The following is a 14,089-nucleotide window of genomic DNA, read 5'->3' on the forward strand; positions in this document are numbered from 1 at the left end:
AATATTTATTGGGGCAGCCATGATGCTGTATTTTCTCAGGAAATTCAATCAGCGATTGTGGGTTTGTTCCAAGTCATAGAATTATAGTATCATTACATATTAGAGCTAGAAGAGATTTGGAATGAATCTAGTCTTCCCCCCAACCCCTTTGACAGAGGGGGAAACTGAGACCTGGGGAGGGAGATGAAGCTTGCTCAAGGTCATGCAGGTAGTGAGAGACCCAGCTGGGATTTGAACTTAGCATAGGTTTATTGAATTTCCAGGCTTGAAGGAATTTTAGGGATCATGTAGTCTGGGAGTTCTCAACATAGAATCTCTTTATTTTATTTCTCCATGCATATGCATGGTGACTTTGAGAATTTATTTTCTTTGAATATTTGAATAAGGGATTCAAATCCCTTGTTTCATATTGAATAGAGATTTTGAGAAGTTTTGCAAAGTGCCAAGGGGGACAGGCATTTCAGAAAAGAAGTTGAGCACTTTTGATTTTATCCAATCATTTGCCAGGAGAGGAAACTGAGACCCAGAAAGGGTAGCAACTTGCCTAAGGTCACACAGTTAGCTAGCAACTGGGGGAGGGGGGTGCAGTGAAAGATGGGGAATTATTCCAGCAGTATGCTAGCAAATATTTAACAACAGACTGGGAGTGGGGGAATGACTAGAGAATTTGATCTTAAATTTAATCTGAATTAATATTTTCTCCATCACTTTCTTAAATCTAGATAATCAAAAAAACCCAATAAAGCAGGCTCTTGATTTGGAGTGTTTGCCCATTTTCAAGGTACAAATGCTTACAGTGAAATTGCACAATTGACTGCCTTGGAGCTGGGTAAGAGCTGGCACCAGCATGCCAGATGGTTTCCAACCCAAAGAGGCAGGAGAGGCATCTATTAAGAGAAGGTGTGGGGGCAACTAGGTGGCACAGTTAATAGAGCGCCCTCCCTGGAGTCAAGAGGACCTGAGTTCAAATGTGACTTCAGACACTTAATAATTGCCTAGCTGTGTGACCTTGGGCAAGTCACTTAACCCCATTGCCTTGCAAAAACTAAAAAAAAAGTGTGAAGAGTTTGAGGGGTGGTAGAAGAAACTGATTTTAAGAGGGCTGGAGGGCTGAACCAGAGGTAAGGAAAGAGGCCCTTTCTACTAAATCTCCCTTTTTGATTGTGAAGATCAAATGATTCACTCTTGAGCCTTTTTACTCTAGTAAAAAGGATAGACCTGGTGCCATAGGACTGTCACAACGCCTGCTATTGTTCTTCCTCCTCCTCCTCCTCCTCTATCTTCTTCAGTGATTCCAGTGATGTGGGAAATTCCTTGTGTGGAAATGCCCTCCACTGATGCATGTCAGCACTGCACCTCTAATAATTCTAGAGAATTGACCAAGACACTGAGGAATTGACAGACTGGCCCATGCTGTGTTACAAATGGGACTTGAGGGATGGCTAGGTGGCAAAGTAGATAGAACACCCACCCTAGAGTCAGGAGTACCTGAGTTCAAATTCGACCTCAGACACTTAATAATTACCTAGCTGTGTGGCCTTGGGCAAGCCACTTAACCCCATTGCCTTGCAAAAACAAAAACAAAAACAAAAACAAAAACTAAAACTAAAACTAAAACTAAAACAAACAAACAAAAAACCAAATGGGACTTGAAACCAGATCTTCCTAACTCCAAGACTGCTCTACTGCCATACTACCCTTCCTCGCCCACATAAAAGAACTTTAAATACTTGGCTTGGAAATGGTTATTTGTATGATGTGAGCCCTAGTCTTACATAGAGCTTCTTCTTCTGTCCCAGCTCTCTTGGTTCTGAATTTTCCACCATCAGAGATCATTCTTATATGCTATTTAGAGATATATTCACTTTAACTAAGTCTGAGGTATTATATGACCCAGGAAGGGGACACATTAGGTAGTAAATGCATGCCAGGGGACTAGTTTCTCTGTTTAAAACCCACCTCTCCTTACTGTCACCTAGCAGAAATGAGAATTCCTAGGCTTCTTATGCAAAGAAAGAAATTCTTACTTAGGAACTGGGTAAGATGAGAGGAGAACTGGATAAGATCAGAGGGATCCCACTTTCTTAGCCAGATCTGAAGTTCCCCAGGCAAGTGTTCATCATTCTTCTTCACGCAGAGGGAAAATGATCTCTGTGTTAGCCTGTCTGCCAGGGTCTATGTCTGATTGTCCCTGTGTTTATCTGGGGGCTTGTGTGTCTATTTGTCCCTATTTGCCTGTACCTTTATATAGTTCGTTTTCCCTGTGTTTCTAGATGTCTCTATAGGCGTCTTGTGTCTAGACCCCTGGGATCCTGACCTTTGCTTTTCTCCCCCTCTCCAAATCAAAATTGTCCTCTCCTGATTCCCATTTACTCAGGATACTACTCTGTTCTACCTAGATCTCTACCTTCCCCTTCTTAGGTAGTCCCCAGCTTAACAAGGGTGATTGATTCCTTCCTTCCCTGAGAGGTACCCAAAGGTGCACTGTGAATCCACCATGCAGGATGAATGAGGGGAAAAAAAATTGGGGGGACTGGCAGAAGGGGACCCCTTTGTATAATGCCCATGTGTCAGACTGGCCCTGGGATTATGCACTAAGACAGTCTGAGACCTGTTGGCTTCTGAGAAAAGACTCGGTAATAATAATAACAGCATCAATAACAAAAATTCCCAGTTCAAGAAAGCTTCAAAGGTTTAAAAAAATGTTTGCTCTGCTGCAGTGTTCAGGTAGCTAGTTCAGAGATCTTAATCGTCTCTCCATTTTATGGATGTGAGGAAACAGCAGCCCAGAGAGGAAAAATGATTTGGCACAGATTCTTCTTGGCAAGAGATAGAGGAACCAGCTCCAGAGTTGACCACCAAGACCAGTGCCCTGGTTTTACTGAGTAGGAGACTGAGGCAGCCCAAGGAAATGAAGCGACTTGTTCAAGTAAATTTCTGAGATAGGATTTGAACTCAGGTCCTCAGTCTTTAAAGCTGTTGTGCTTTCCACAGCAATTGACAGAATGAGATTTCAACTGAAGATCTAAGTAAAGACAACTGTTCTTTTCACTGTACTATCCTGCCTCAAGAAACAGGTAAACAAACCCATTCCTTATTTTAAAAACATCTGTATTGCTATCTTTTGTTTCTGTGATGGTTTAGCTGTTTTTCAGTCATTTTTGACTCTTTGCAACCCTCATTTGTGGTTTTCTTGGCAAAGTTACTAGAGTGATTTGTCATTTACTTTGCCAGCTCATTTTACAGGTGGGGAAACTGAGGCAAAAGGATTACATATCCAGTTAGGAAAGTGTCTGGTGGCAGAGTTGAAATCAGGAAGATGAGTCTTCTGACTCCAGGTACAACATTCTATCTATTTCACCATCTAGCTACACCTTAACTGTTCCTATAAAACCTCTATTTCCAAATCTGTCTCACCTCTCTCTCCTAACCAAAGAATTATTCTTTATAAACAAAGAATAATAAAAGAGAAACATGTCAATAATTTTAAATAACAGATCAACTGATAGATAGTATATGTAGTCCTCCACATCCCTAGCCCCTCACCTTTGCAAAGAAAGGTGCATTTTCTCCTCTCTCCTCCTGAGTCAAACTTGGTCATAATTGTGCACTTTGAGCTCTTTTGAACCTCAGATCCTTTTCATTCTACATCTTGACTTCTTTTTCTTTCTTTGACATCACTGCCCCAGTCACGGACTCCCTGTCCATCGATTCCTAATCCCCCGCCCCACAAACACACAAGACTCACTGCCCCATCTTCTTGGTCATAAAGAAATGGAAGCTTGGGGAAAGGAGCACTGGTAATGAAAGTGGAAGGCTTGGGCTTAAACCTGGGCTCTGTTGTTACTAACTGCATGATCTTGGCCAAATTCTTGATTCTCTCTGAGCCTCACTTTCCTCCTTTATAAAATGGGAAGAATAACATACTTCCAGCTTCATAGAAAGGGGCTGTGTGTGTGTGTGTGTGTGTGTGTGTGTGTGTGTGTGAAAATTAAGCTTGGAAGCTCTGCAGACCTAGGGACTATTCTTTAGTAGTAGTTTTATATGCTCAGCTTCAAACAAAGTATCTGGCACACAGTAGGCATTTAATCAATGCTTTTTGATTGATTGGAGGGCATACCTGACTACCCTCTAACAAATAGAAAGAGAAGGAATTGATTTTCTGCTTTGTCCTCTTGCCAAGCTGAATTACCCCTAAAATTTCCTTCCTCTCTCTCTCCCGTCCATCTCTTTCTCTTTCCCTGTCTCTCTGTCCCTAACATTGCCTGTCTCTCCCACTCCCCCTTCCTCTCCCCCCTGCCCTCCATCCCTCTCTCTCTTCCTCCTTTACTCTCTCCTCTCTCTGTCTCTCTGCAGTTCTCTCTGTTTTTTCTCTCCCTCTTCCTCTGTTTTTCTCCTTCTCCCTCCTTCCCTCCATCTCTCTCCTCCCCTCCCCTCCCCTCCTCTCCTTTCCTCTTGTTTCTCTTTCACTGTTTCTCTTTCTCTGCTTCTCTCTCTGACTCTGTGTTTGTCTCTCTCCCACTCCCTCTTCCTCTCCCTCCTTCCCTTCATCCCTCTCTCTCTTCCTCCTCCCCCTCTGTCTCTCCATCTCTCCTTTTTTCTCCCTCTCTTCTCCCTCTTTCTCTCTCCTCTCCTCTCCTCTCTGTTTCTCTGTCTCTGTCTCTGTCTGTCTATCTGTCTGTCTCTCCTCCCACCCATCTCCCTCCCTTCTGTCTTTCTGTCCACCCCTCTTTCTCTCTCCTGCCCCTTGGTATTTGCAGCCATCACTTTGCTGATCCCAGACACGGATTAGATTCCCTACTCATCTTGGACAGAGAAGCGGTCCCCCAGGCGTGATGGGGGAATTCATCAGCCTCCAGACAAGGGCTAACAATTTATTTCTGAAAAATAACGCCTCCCGGCTAATGGATTGCTTTCCACACAGTCAGACAAATTGGGGCTGTGCATTGAATGGCCCTGGAAGCTGAGTCCCCAGGTCAGGATTAGATCCCAGGCTGATTACTAGATCTTTGGGGGGGGGGGGAAGGAGGTGACAGAGCTAACAAGAGCCGCCACTTTACTTTGGGAGAATGTTTTTCACTTTTATAAATTGGAAAGTGAATGACTTCCCTTCTGTGAGATTGCTGCAGCCTCACAAATCATCCTTCCCATTTTACAAATGAAGACACTGAGCCTCAGCCAGCTTCTGGGACTTGAATGTCACCCAATTTGTTAGAGGAGGAGAGGTCCAGCCGAGGGGACTCTCTTGTCCCTGGACTCCACTTGAACTCCCCCCTGGGGGCTTCATGGCTTCCCTCCACAAACAAGGCAGCATTTGGCTATCTTCTGGTGGGGGGGGGGGGCTGTGCTAGAGGACATAAGTCCCATTCATTCTGCAAAGTGCCTACTGGGGCTAGAGAGTCCTGACCTGGCCATTGGGTGACATCACTCATTCAGTCAGTAAGCAGGTGTTATTGTAAGTTAAGTTATAAGGGAGGAGGGAGAGAGGTGGAGAGAAAGAGAGACACAAAGAGAGAGATACAGAGACAGGAGAGAGAGAAAGAAGGGGGAAGAGAAACAGAGACAAAGAGAAAGAGGAGAGAGAGAAAGGAGGAAGAGAGACTGAGAGACAGAAAGAGAGCAGAGAAAGAAGGGAAGAGGGAGAGAGGTGGAGAGAAAGACACAAAGAGAGATAAAGAGAAAGAGAAAGGAGACAGAAAGAAGGGGAAAGTGAGAGACTGACAGAAAGAGAGCAGCGAGAGAAAGAAAGAGGAAGAGAGACAGAAGCAGAAAGGTACTCTAATGAGCATGAGATTGCAAAGAAAAAACAAGAACCTCAAGGAATTTCCATTCTCCCAGGGGAGATAAGTATATAAATATCTATACATGTTACATAGGGTGGATGAAGCAGTCTGATTGCAGAGTGGAGTCAGGAACATCTGAGTTCAAATCCAGCCTCAGGCACTTACTATCTGTGAGACTGGCCTCAGTTTCTTCATCTGTAAAATGGGAATGTGTATAAAAGTCCTGTGGAAAATTTCTGGTGAAGTTCTCTCAGTGTTAAAGTTTATGTCAAGAAAAACTTTGTATTCCAAGGGACCGAGGACATCTTGCTTTTGCAATAAGACTGCTTTGCTAACTGAGGCACAACATCATGACCATGAAAACTTTGTTATTTCTATTTCTATTCCTAAATTATATGAGGTCACTAAGACCTTATCACCCACTATCTGGTGAGAAGCATATTTTGAAAATATTACATTCCTGTTGCTATGACAGATTTACATGAATAGAGCATACCCTCCCCCCGCCCAATGGACTGAAGGGGGAGGGGGTTAGAAAGAAAGGTGTGGGGGGGAAACTGCAATTAGAAATTATGAAAACCAAACTTGTATTTTCAACAAGGCTCTCTGTGAGTGTGCCCTCTCTCTAAAGAGTAAATAAACAATTTCTCTTGTTTAGATCCAGTCTCTGAGAATTTCTTTTAGGGTAACTTTACCCAACACAGGAATAATAGTAGCAGATCAAATGATATACTAATTGTAAAGTGATTAGCACAGCATCTGACACATAATAGTTTCTTAATAAATACTTATTTCCTTTTTTTCATTCCTCTAGTCTTAGAGGGGAAGGCAAAGGAGACCTGTGGAGTCTTGAGATGTCTTAAAGAAATAGGGGCGTGGAGGGCAGCTAGGTGGTGCAATAGATAGAACACCTGCCCTGGAGTAAGGAGGACCTGAGTTCAAATTCAGCCTCAGACACTTGATATTTATTAGCTGTGTGACCTTGGGCTAGTCACTTAACCCCATTGACTCACAAAACAAGAGAGATGAACTCCTGAGCTTGTGGAGCTCACAATCTGGTGAGAATGGGGATGGGCGGGGGGAAGAATATCAACACAGATGACTGTAAAAAGTAATAGCAGTGATCAATGCTTTGGAGACAAACCTTTTATAAAGGACAAATGAGAAGGTCATGGGAGGGCATAAAGAGGGCATCAAGGAAAGTTTCATGGTCCAGGTAGCATCTGACTTGAATTGTTCAGTCTGGGGAGGAAATTCATGGGCAAAGAACAGGGAAAGAGGCAGACATTTCAGTATAAAGAAAAGAGAGAACAAAGGTAAGTGAACAGATTGGCAAGTGTTATAAATGAATGGAAAGAAAATCCTCCTAGAGTGAAAGAAAATTGTACATTTTATTCACGAAGCTTGCAAGATGCACCTTATAAGATACAGGCCCCTCAAGGGCAGCTAGGTGGTGCAGTGGATAAAGCACCGGCCCTGGAGTCAGGAGGACCTAGGTTCAAATCTGGTCTCAGACACTTAATAATTACCTAGCTGTGTGGCCTTGGGCAAGTCACTTAACCCCATTTGTCCTGCAAAAACCTAAAAAAAAGATACAGGTACCTCACTCCTAGGCATGAGGCACATCTTAGTCTTCGGAGTCAGGTAATTTATTGTCCTCAGAAACTCTTTCCCCTCCATCTTGGATGTTCATAGGCTCTCAGAGTTTGAGTTACAATCTAAAAGGTCCACCCATTCCATGATATGCCCCTAATGTGATGCCCCCCCCACATCATCTGAGGCATGACATGCTAAAGGACCCCAATCGTCACAGGGGTGTGTGGGTTAATATTCAATTGCCTAACTCAGTAGCATTAGGTCAAGATCTCTAGGTCACTCTTGATTGTTGGGGTTTGGTATCCCTGGAAAGGGATTAGGAAGACACTTCCAGTCTTGTGATTGGCTGGGCCAGTCCCCCTTTGTAATGGATTCCCTAAGGCTCCCCTCCACACCCTGTGAAGACCATCACCCTACATTTCTCACAGCAAGTATAGGCAATCAAGTGGTGCAGAGGTCAATCAATGTGTCACAGGAGATAGCAAGGTGAACTTGGAGTCAGGAAGATCTCACTAGATGTGAGTAAAATCATTTAATGTATCTCGTCCTCAGTCTCCTCGTCTGTCACAAAATAATGTCACATCCCTCTAGGGTTGTGATGAAGCTCACATGAGCTTGTGTAGTTGAAACTTTGTATAAAACTGTATAAAAGCGAACCATTATGGGAGGCAGTGTGGCATAATGGTGGTATAGATTGAGCTGACTTTGAGTCAGGCAGATAAATTCAAATCCAGTCTCAGGCACTTACTGGCTGTGTGACCCTGGCCAAGTCTCTTCACCCTGTTTCCTTCAGTTTTCTCAACTGCAAAATGAGCTGGAGAAGGAAATGACAAACTATTCCAGGATCTTTGCTATGAAAACCCCAAGGGAGGCACAAAGAGTCAGAAACAACTAAAAACAACTGAACAATAAGAGTCATTGTGAATATCTTATATCCATATATATGGATATAAGATATTCATATATATATATGTATGTATGTATGTATATATATCTCCCTTGGTTAGATGACAAGGTCCCCGAGAGCAGGGACCATGCTGCCTTAGTCTTTGTATTCCTAGCACTAAGTTTTTCTTGCTTTAGGGCAGAGCTGGGGGTCTTGCCTCTGATAATTATTAATTGTAGGATCCTGGGCAAGCAGGCGGCCGGCATTGGAAGAGGGAGCTTCCTCCTCCAGGAATTCTCCATACCGCTGAAATCCCAAGTCCATGTTGTGTCTGCACTGTTGTTGTTGTTATTTTTGTGTTGTTGTGTTGTGTTGTTAGATTGGCGCATCAAGTATGTGGAGGAAGTAATATGAGAGAATCGATGAAGAAATAATGTGCCCCAGTGGATGTAGAGCCACTTTCGGAGACAGAAAGAACTGATTTTGTATACAAACTCATTTATAGGCTGGGTTGTGGGATTCTGGATAAATGCCTTAACTTCTCAGTATCACGTACAGTTCTCCAAGGCTCTCTGTTGTGGAGTAGGGGCTGGCCTGTCCTGGGAGAGGGAATTTCATTCAACACTGAAATCCCAGGGTCAATCTTTATCTGGCTTGCTCTGTTGCAGGTGATGTATGGCCTAGCCCAGAGGGGTGCCCTTGGAATCAGGAAAATCCCATCCTTTGACACAGAGTACTTGGGAGATCCTACCTGTGCAAGTCCCTTAAATGTTGTTGCCAAAGGCAATTCTAAGACGAGAACCTGCAGTTTATTTGCTTCTCTATATTGGTAGCAAAAGTTTCTTCACTGGAAATTCCCTTTGCCAATTAAATCACAAGTCTGAGATGGTTGGGCCAGGTGCTAGGTTAGGTGGAGTGCAAAGACAAAAATGGAACAGCCTCTGCCTGCAAGCAATTCATATCTTATTGAAGAAGACTATATATATATATATATATATATATATATGTATATATATACATATATATATAATTTAGCATCACATATCATATATCATTGTATGACACACATGTTTTCTTATATGTAGGAACATATAGATATAAATATAAGAAATTCTTTAATATATATGTTCATATATATATAATATAGGAATTCTCTCTATATATATTATAAACCTTAAAAAATATAGGGTTGAGGGAGCAGCTGGATGGCACAGTGGATAAAGCATCAGCCCTGGTGTCAGTAGGACCTGAGTTCAAATACGACCGCAAACACTTAGCTGTGTGACTTGGGCAAGTTCACTTAATCCCATTACCTTGCAAAAAAGCAAAATAAAATAAAATGAAATAAAATGACAGGAAAATGTTATTCTCTGAGATTTATTATAAATCTATGGGTGGAGGGCTTCTGTTCAAGATGACTACCCCGAACCAAGAAAGAGGAAGTTATTTATCCAAAAACCAAGGCTGAAGGAAATCATTATCTTCCTCGGTGACCTAACTATGAAGGTTGTACAATATTAAGTTGCCAAATTGCTCCTCAAAAGTGATCACCTTTGTACAATACGATCTGATCAATTGTTGGCTCTTACTGAGCTTTAAATATCTTGAGAAAGCAGGATGAGTTTTCCAACATCCTGATCATCGTCTTCCTGAGTTTGTAATGAATATACTCGAGAGAGCTATTCATGATCTTGACTTCTTACCTACTGGCAAAGGTGACTGTAAAGAGAAGGCTGGAGCAGCTAGGTGGCGCAGTGGATAGAGCACTGGCCATGGAGTCTGGAGGTTTAAATCCAGTAGTGAGTTTAAATCTAGCCTCAGACACTTAATAATTACCTACCTGTGTGACCTTGGGCAAGTCAATCAACCCCAATGCCTTGTAAAAACCAAAAAAAAAGTGAAGGCTGAGTACTGTCTAAAGAAATCAGCCTTTAAAAAAAACCAGGAATACAGTTTGAGAAACTTATACTTTGACTTTTCCTCATTTTGATCAAAGATGGCATCATTCCATCAGCTAGATCAACCAAAGTGGTTTAGAAAAAAAAAATGAGAGGCACCTTGGAGGAAGAGATAGCTCCTCTTAGAGACCTAGGGTTGTTTGAAGAACAGGCAGGCAACAAATACAAGGTCTGTCTCTGGGGAGGCAGGGCATCAGGATGGACTGGGTATTTACAGAAGCCAAAGGGGAAAGTCACAGATCAAAAAGGGGCAGTCCTCTTTGATTAAATAACCTATACAATCGAGAAGCACAAGAGGGAGAAATAAAACAATAACATAAAATTCTGGTCCGTTTCTTCTTTCTTCTGGAGACATCTGATGTCCTTTTGCATCTGTGGAGTCTGTCAATGATAAGGTTTTCCAAGTATATTGAGGTTACTTGAAAGTAGTTTTCTTTCTGGGAAAAGAAGTAACTCAACACAAAATTTAATCAGGTTAAAACTTATGGTTTTGGAACTTCTAAGATCATGGAAATTACAATTTGATTTGCCAATTGTCAAACAGAGACCTCACTTACAAAAAAAAATTGAGAACCAAACCAGTTTCATACAATCCAGTTTTAAAAGATTCAGTTTTATACTTGGCAATATTATTTTATTCCCTCCATTTGGAAGATGCTATTCCACTGATAAAATAGCTTCCGTAATAATAAGGATTCTACTACAGAAGTTAAAAATTAAATTTTTTAATCACCTTGAGTTTGTAACATAACATTTGATAACCATTCTAGAACAGTGTATATCTCATAGGTGATTTATAAAAAAAACGGTTTTAACCTTCTGCCCATGCTTAAAAAAAGAATAAAAAAATCTTAGCTGAAAATGGATTCCTCTTAAAAATATAACAAAAATTAAAAAAAAGAAAAAGTTCTAATATAGGTCACAGGTCATCCTTCTTTGGATATACTTAGATGACTAACATTCCTTTCCTTAAAACAAAACTTGATATAGTTTGGATAGAGAATCATATCCTGATGTCATAAAACTTTATCATACTTAAATACCCCCCCTCGCATTTTGAAAAACCAATGGATCTTGATTCTCACAGGAACATGTAGCTGACAACAGATTGTAAGGCTATTTACTAGCCTAACTGGCTATTAGAATTAGATAGTTTATTATTATTATTATTATTATTATCATTATTATTATTATGGATCACTTGACATGATTACAAGAATTTACCATAAGGACCAAGGACATAAGAAAGGAAAACTTCCTTTTGATTTGGATGTCAGTTTTCAGGTAAGGCCTGGAATGACCAAATAAATTCTTTGAGCCAGATTTTTAAATCTGCCAGGTGAGAAATTTCCAAATGTCATTTTTGAGAAACTTAGGAAAAACCTAGCCTTAGAGCTAGCTAAAAAGCCATTTTCCCAGCCTTTACCAATCAACCTATCAACTGCAGTGTGTCCAAATCCCTTGAGCTGCAGGCCTCATGGGACTTTTATTTAACATAAATTTCTTTTGTACTTGGACTCAGACTGAGCTAGAAGTCCAAACTTCAGTCTCATGAGGTCCTTAATGGTGAATTCCTATGATCAAGAGTGAATTCACTTCTAAAGGGTCAGGTCCTTATAATCTTACAGTGGCAACAAAAATTATTTTTATCAAAAACTATAGACACTGATTATGTTTAAAAAGAGAAAAAATGAAAAAATGAATTAAAATTTTTTCAAAAATTTCTGTATTATGTCATCATTATTTCCTATGGGTCAGAGGAGTGCATGCATGGCACTATTTGTAAATCAAAAAAAAAAAAAGAAGCATGTAACAATCCATAGTCTTCCTTAAAGGACAGGAAGAGAAGTTCCTTCAAACCCCTTTCATTTGACCAAGGTGTCTTAGCTTCTGCTCTTTTAAGAGAAAAGACCATGGAAATCATTATCTTATTCACCAGGGTAGTGAAACATTTTGGGGCAATTGTCAGCTCTACCCGAGTAGGATAAGAGCAATAATAGCTATTATCCCAGTAATGGAAAAAAGGAGAGGTTTAATCACACTCCCTGTGCCTAAAGGAAGGGAACTAAAGAAATGGGGAGAAATGAAATTGTATCTTGGGTATTTCTATATTCTAGTATCCTCCCTGATAGTGTAAAGACACCATTTATTGAGTCCCTAGAGGTATCATTATATAGAGGTCAGTTCTGAGAGAGAGTCATTCCCATGGAAGGATTTAGGCAAGGATTATTGATAGTGCTATTGAAAACAGATCCATATCCTTTTAAACAATAGGAATAGCTTAGGCAACTTTAAAATAATTTCAACATGTGTTTCTAATTCCAACAGAACCAAGACCATCGTAAGAAAAAAATCAGATTTTCAAGTAGAGTGGCACATGAATTATTATATTTCACTAAATATGTTTTCCTACTCAAATCTCATTTCTTAGAACAACAGTCAAAACAACTTTAACCTTATAAACATAATGACATTACATATTTTATTTATAAGTTTATTTATTTCTACTTAAATGTACTCATGCAATTCTCAAAAAGACAATGATATTCTTCAGGAATTTGAATTACACACTTATGATATATTCAACACACTGATATAATTCTTACATAGAAATGGAAACACATTCAGTTCAAAAACAGCAAAAGCCTTTCTACTGACAGTAATTTAGATGCTTTTATCTAATGACAAAATGTTTCCCAAATAGTTAATTCCCACTTTTATTACCTCAAAAAGTAGAAACTTTTCTGAGAGCCATAAGCAGGGACATAAGTTGGACAAGACCTAGGAAAACTCCAACAGAAACAAAGTCTCATTTCATTACAGTAGTTTGGATCAAAAGGGAATTCTGAGTTGTTTTGAGTAAAGTTCACTGAGACAGAAGAACATTATTAACCATCAACTTCATCTGAGTCCTTCTTCCTAAGATCTCTACCAACATGGGGGGGGGGGTAGGTCTTATTTGTTCTCTAAGCATGTATTTCCAGAACAAAAATCTACATCAAAATAGTAAAAACTAACAATGGAGCTTCAAATATTCAGGGTCCCCCAAAATCCATTCATTAAATAAATTGGACAAAATGGTTGTTAAATCGAATTGTTGTTCTGAATTAACTTACAGGCTGAACAATTAAAATCACATACAAAACTTATCTTAAACTAGTTTGGAAAATCTCTCATTCTTATTCAGCTTTAAAGTAAAAACACATCCTTAAAATGTAAACTTATCAAACTCAAAATGATGTAAAGTATTTTAAATATCCCACATATACCCCAAAAGGTCCTTAGAAACACAGCTTTTAAAAATTAAAAAAGGAAGAGTGTGTTTGTTTAAGCTCAATTAAATTACCTGATTAAAAATACTCACTATTTTAGCTACCTTTCCCAAAAATTTACTCACATATGAATGTTTTTAAAACCATATATATATGTATATATATATATATATGTGTGTGTGTGTGTGTGTGTGTGTGTGTGTGTGTGTGTGTGTATATATATATGTATCTTTTGCTAAGAACAAATTTATGAAGTGCATCCCAATCTTGTACAAAGATTTAACAGAATATTTTCAATGAGGATTTACAACTAGATGTTTCTAAAAATTTCTTTTTAGAATTATAATATTTTCTTTGGACTTCAGTTAATAATCTTGTGAATTTTATAAAGCAGAACCAAAATAACCTTAAATAAACTTCCTTTTGTATAGAAATATAGATGATAGAGAAGTCTCAGGTAATGATTGTTGCTTTTAGGAAGGGAAACTGGCACTCCTCCAATTGAGAAGAAAACTGGAGCTAATTATTACACATATAGTAAGATACATTACACATATAGTAAGTAACAATACTCACATACAAAATATGTCACTA

This window comes from Macrotis lagotis, chromosome X (assembly GCF_037893015.1).
Source record: "Macrotis lagotis isolate mMagLag1 chromosome X, bilby.v1.9.chrom.fasta, whole genome shotgun sequence".
Lineage (NCBI taxonomy): Eukaryota > Metazoa > Chordata > Mammalia > Peramelemorphia > Peramelidae > Macrotis > Macrotis lagotis.